The 6,384-nt window shown below is 32.8% G+C and overlaps 1 long non-coding RNA gene across 1 annotated transcript; it reads right to left on the bottom strand.

Annotated features, from left to right (window-relative positions):
- Window positions 1-3,113: 3,113 nt before the first annotated feature.
- Window positions 3,114-5,875, bottom strand: LOC114077950. Its single transcript, XR_003579330.1, has 2 exons — window positions 5,802-5,875; window positions 3,114-5,068 (listed from the first exon to the last, which is right to left on the bottom strand). It is a non-coding gene; the product is annotated as an uncharacterized LOC114077950 (long non-coding RNA).
- Between the last annotated feature and the right edge of the window lie 509 nt (window positions 5,876-6,384).

Raw genomic sequence — 6,384 nt, 5'->3', positions numbered from 1 at the left:
GCGCCAGAATTGTCGGCCATGCCTGTTTGCCTTGTAGGTCAGTTGACCTTATCTGATTAATACGATAAATATTCCATCTCTTTGAGACTCCTTTATATCTTTCTTGATAATTACAATCTTTTCGGTCTCTATCTGAAAGGCTGATTATTCCGATTTTAATATCTCAATCAATCAAATGGATTTAAATAAGACCTTGCTAAGGCTTTAGGCTTCATCATATCATCATTATCATCACTTTGTGATGAAGCTTCATCAAGAAGTCTATTAATTGCTTCCTCATCTTGATCATTGTCTAACTCAAAGAAGGCTTTCTCTAACCTTTTCTTTAACTCACTCTTGGAAGGCGAGGATTCTGATGGACTCTTCTTCTTGGACGGAGAAGGAACATCTTTTTTAGCCAGAGACCAACCTTTAACTCGGATTTCTTTGGAAGAATTTAATCCTGTCAAAATCTGTAATAACAAACGTCACGCAAATAATATAAGATAAACGTTTTTTGATAAAAAAAACTTACACAGCTTAACATTCTCTGGTAGGGTTGATATGCCTTCATCATTTTGAAATTGAGGATATCTTTCTACAAATTGTTTTGGCATAACTTGTTTATTTCCTCCGAAACAGCTCCACCATTGGTAGAACCATCTAGGAATTGTAGAAGTAGCAATTTCTGGACAATACTTCACAAACCATGTATGGGTAGTTGGTCTAACATACAAGAAATTGACCCAAGCATTCTTGTAATCATACCAATTATAGGTTTGTGGATTAAACCTCTTTGAGAAGTTTGTAGGACTTTGTAGATGATCTACAGGCCAATTAAATGGTGGCAAAATCTTTTTAACTGTGAACTTTGAATAAGCGATACTATCTAGGTCAAATTTATTCTCTAGTTCATGCCCAATTTCTATAGATCTTGTGTCTATAACAGTAAACTCAAAGAATCTTCTGGTTTTTAAGGAATTATCGGTATAAACATATTTCCTGTTAGTAAAAATAGGTTTTAAAAGATGTTTAATCTCGTAACCTTCATATTCCTTGCCTACGGCAAGAATTGGAAAAACATGTAAGTGAATCATTTCATATTTTTCTTCTCTTTAGAAGGAGACTTAGCACTAGCTGGAGATACCTCTTCAGCAAAGCTTTCTGGCTGCTTCATGGCATAACTTTCACTAGTTTGTACTTGGGATAATCTGAGTTTTCTTGTAGGAGATGAAGATCTAGGCTCTAGATCCTTTGGAAAGGGCTTCTTCAAAATTAAAATGTTCGACGAACTACTATGAGGCGGTGTAGAAGAAACAATAGAAGGCCATCGGGCCAAAGCTGAATATCTATTATGATCAATATCAGGCCTCATAGTAAATGGACCTGTAGCTTTTGTTGGGACACTATTATTGGGCCTTAGAGGCTTTCTTCCTACTACAGGCCTCATTACTTGTGGCCTACTCATTATGTCCCTTCATGAATTCTCGTGATAGAAAATCTCGCAGAGAATTATTTTCTCCTTTGATAAATTTGATTTTAAAATCGAAGCTAGATACTAGAGCTTGCCACCAAGCAAAAATTAGCTTAGAAACAATATTTTTAACATCCTTTTGGACGATTTCTTTTGCAGGTTTACAATCTACTCTAAGCAGGAATTCTTTATTAACTAAATCATCCTGAAATTTGGTGATGCAAAGAACAATAGCAAGAACTTCCTTTTTAACAGTGCTATAGTTCTTTTGAGCGGAATTCCAGATTCCTGAGGTATAACAAACTAATTATTTTGGTGAAGTTGGGGTTTTTCTTGGTTTAAGGATGCCACCAAGTCCTATGTCAGAAGTATCAGTTTCTACAATCATAAAATAATCTGGGTTAGAGATACCAAGACAAGGACGATTTTTAACCATATTCTTAGGAAGAATAACTGCATTAGTTTGTTCATCACTCGAAGGAGACGGATTCTTTTCAACCTGTGCGTTAATTTAGGTATAAAGTCGGCAACATAATTAAGGATTCCTAAGAATCTCTGCAGTTGAGTTTTGTCAAGAATAATATTAGGAAACTTAGTTGAAAACTCAATGGCTATATAGATGGGTTTGTAGGTACCTTGATAAAGATCATGTCCTAAAAATCTGATTTTTGTTTGAAACAATTTTATATTTTTAGCACTAATGACTAATCCATTGTGCTTAATAATTTTAAAGAAAACCTTCATATGTTTGGAATGAGAATCAATGTCCTCATAGAAGATTAATATATCATCAATATAAACAATTGAAATATTGTTGATGTGATTAAAATTTGAATTTATGATATTTTGAAATTTAGAGGGGGAATTTTTAAGCCCTAAAGGCATTACATTCCATTATAATTGTCCAAACGGGACATTGAAAGCAGTTTTATAATTACCCTTTTTGGAAATTTGAATTTTCCAAAAACCTGATTTCAAATCAAGTTTTCTATAACATTGGCTTTAAAAGTATTTTTAAAAGATCTCTTTTATTTTGAATTGGATAGCGAAGCCATTTCAAAGTTGTGTTTAATGGCTTGCAGTTTATAAAAAGTCTTGGAGAACCTCGTTCTTGTTCAGCTGCATAATTAACATAAAATGATGAACAACTCTAAGGAGAATTGGAAGAATGATAGTTTTATTATTCAAAAGAGTATTTATTTCCTTTTTACAGATTTCCATAAGTTCATGGTTTATCTGAATAGGCCTAGCTTTTGTAGAAATGACCTTTTTATCAAATCCATCAATGTATGCTAAATATATAATGTGGGTCTTTCGTGCCAAAAAAATGTTAGGAAATTCTGAGCTAATTTCTTTTTCGAAAGTTTTATGAAGATTGGCTATTTTAGTAACCATTCCCGGGGGTTTTTAAAAAATGTCCTTAATTTTCTTAACCTTAATTTCTTATTTCAGAAAACAAATCTGATTTATTTTAAAAGCAGTTTGTTTATGCAAAAATTTACTTTCTTCAAGAGAAAGAGTTTTTATAAAAGGAAAAGAAATTTTATTCCCAATTTTTTTTTTTATTGAATCAAAATCTGAAATATAAGGTTTTATTTGAGTAATGAAAGGAATACCCAAAATAATATCTTCATTAATGTTTTTTGTAATAACAAAATCATTAGCAAGGCATATACCGTCATTCCATATATGAGCATTTGAAAGTTTATAATTTATACAGATACGCTCAGCAGTCGCGCTGTATAACTTAGTAGTTCCCTTCTAAAGGTACTTTGTAGGAATCAAACCTTTAACTATGCAGTTTCTATTTGCATCGTTGTCTTACAAAGAAATTTTGTTAAGTACAAAATTATTATTTATCACTAATTTAATCATAATATGAGAGCTCTGGGGTCTCACTTTTGTTATTAGACTAATACCTGCATCATCATTACCTTTGGGTGATAAAGGAGTATACTGAGAATCATTAGAATTTCCTCTTCATCAACCGAGGTAACAGGTTCTTTTCCTTTAGATGATATGGCAACATCCTTTAAAAATTGTGCTGCCAAACTATCTATTTAAATCTTGTTGAGTCATGACTTCACTTCTCTTTCTTCTTAGTTAAGAAGATTGACTTCTGCACGTAGTTCATTTATAGAAGGTTCTTCCTTCTTATATGTATATCGCTTCATGATTTGTTTCATGCTAAAAGGAGTTACACTTGTTGTAACTTCCTTTTCCTTTTGTTTGATGACAAGCTTTTGTTTCATGCTAAAAGGAGTTACACTTGTTGTAACTTCCTTTTCCTTTTCTTTAAGAAGATTGACTTCTGTACGTAGTTTATTTATTGAAAATTCTTCCTTCTTATATATATATCGCTGCATGATTTGTTTCATGCTAAAAGGAGTTACACTTATTCAACTTCCTTGTCCTTTTGTTTGATGACAAGCTTTTGAAGTTCGAAAAAATAGCTTCTTCGAGCTTCATCGTCATTGATATGCTCAATATTTGCGAACAAGACTTATACAGAATCTTCAGAGAGGACTCGAATAGATTGGTCGTCACAATGGTAAAATGCTCCTTGGCAATTGCATTCTTGACCACTATCTTCAGAGTTCTGGGCAACATTAAGAAATTCTTCATCCTCAGTTTTTCATATGAAGAGGAATCAGAATCTGATCCTGATTCTTCTTCTTCAAAAATCTAAAGAAATTTGTTTTTAGTTTCTTGGTCTACTTCAAGAAGATTGATTTTCTTCTTCTTCTTTTTGTTTCTTGGACAGTCAGGAGACTTGTGACCTGTTTTTCCACATGTCCAAAACTTTCCCTCTTTAGAACTGTTGTTAGAAGTTTTCCTACTTCTTTTTTCTTTCGAACGAACTTTCCTTCGAGAGGATTTCTTACGATGGTGCGAATCTCCAGATCGTTCTTTTTTTGAAACCATTATTGCTGAAGGTTGTTGTAAACATGGAAATACGAAGTGTTGGCAAAAGCTGCAAAGTTCGTTAGCTGAAGATTTTTATCTTTTTAAATTTGTTTTTTAGCTTAATATCTGTACAAAGCTCCATAGCTACAAAATGAATCAAACTAGTAAGATCACCATAAGTAAGATGGGGGTAGGGGATTTTACCATCACATCGATCTCTTATTTTTGGATCTGACTTTTTCATCAAAATGAGGGGGTAATCCACTAAGGAAACGTTCTTTCCAATAATCATTATTGCAGTCATCTCTTAGCATGACCTTAGTTATAAACATATCTTTATACCACCTGAAATAAGTTAATTTCGTACAGTATAGATTGTTTAATATTTCTAAACTTCTATCTTGGAAAAGTCATGGTTCTCCCACAAAATGTTTAGCAATGTTGTAGAGTAGAGTAGCGGTTTCATCCTCAACCACTTCTACAGTCGTGGAGGTCTGTCATCCTTCAGTCTTAACAATACTCTTGTTTGATACAGTATCAAGAATTTCATTTCTATTTCGTTCTGTGAGATAATTGTCCCACCAATTTCTAAGAGTACTTGTAAAATGTACAACTAACCTGTTAGCTGCTTGCTTATCGGTAGCATTTTCCATTTGTAGGTTGTAATATTCATGCCCATTTCTTGAAGTTTATTGTAGATTTTTCCATCTGCCATTCAATCAATATTCCATTCTGTTATTCCTGTACCATCTGCAACACTTTGGGTATGCAAATTTTTTTATTCAAACTAGATATCTGAAAAAGAAGGTCTCGGATAAAAGTTTTTGAATAAGGAAGTCTATCTTTGACAGTAAGAATAACAATGATGAGAATAATACAAAAATAAATTAAAGAAGAGATTATTAGATTAATAAAATAGATAACAATGAATGAACAATTAAATAGCCTTTGATATTACTCAACAATTGCTCCACACATATTGGATTTTACTCATCTTTGGCAAGTCATGTTGCAGGACGGAACACTAAAAGATCTATTGCCTGCCCCTTAGGACTTATGGACTTATCACGATCTATTTTCACGCTTACCAAGTCCTTAAGCCGGAGATTAATCAGCACACTCAGACTTATGCAGAGATGAAACCTCAATATGGGTAATGGGAAACCTTAGCTCAGAACTTGTTTTAAATCAAAGTTAACCAGATATTAATAGAATAATAACAAAGCTATAATTTCTTTAGATTATGCTTATCAAAGTTAATAATATCATAAGCAACATAAAAATAAGTTAAAATCATCCTATTACTTAAAAATTACATGATTTCTAACAGCCAAGACAACTAGAGGGATTAGCAATTCATGGTAATAATTAATGCCATAGACATGGATCCGATACCATTTGTACAATCGAGGTGCGGAAGTAAAAGAAGAAAGAATCTTACTAATAAACAAGCTTTTATTTATTGATTATTCATGTACAAAAGATGCATGGAGAGAGAGCTTCTAGAAATTTTCGTATTGGAAATATTTTGATGCCCTTCAATGAAAAATACAAAGTCTTATATAGACTTCAAAAGATAAGGGAAATCTTCAAAAGATAAGGGAAATCTAAAAGCTTCTCTCTTAATTTGCTATTGATTTCCATCCATTCTTTTTGCTTTTTCAGCTGTCAGTTGCTTTTGCTTTTAAGAAAGCATCTTCTTTACCTATTGATAAAGTCTTTGTGGGTCAGAATTGTCGTTCATGCATGTATGCCTTGTAGGTCAGTTGATCTTATTTGATTAATATGTTCAAGATTCCATCTCTTTGAGATTCCTTTATCACCATTATCATCACTCTTTGATGAAGATTCATCAAGAAGTCTATTAATGGATTCTTCATTTGGATCATTGTCTATCTCATACAAGGCTTTCTCTAACCTTTTCTTCAACTCACTCTTGGAAGGTGAGGATTTTGATGGAATCTTCTTCTACGACGGAGAAGGAACATCCTTTTTGGTCGAAGACCAACCTTTGACTCGGATTG

Source organism: Solanum pennellii, chromosome 7 (genome assembly GCF_001406875.1).
Source record: "Solanum pennellii chromosome 7, SPENNV200".
Classification (NCBI taxonomy): domain Eukaryota; kingdom Viridiplantae; phylum Streptophyta; class Magnoliopsida; order Solanales; family Solanaceae; genus Solanum; species Solanum pennellii.
This window is presented reverse-complemented; position numbering and strand designations above follow the sequence as displayed.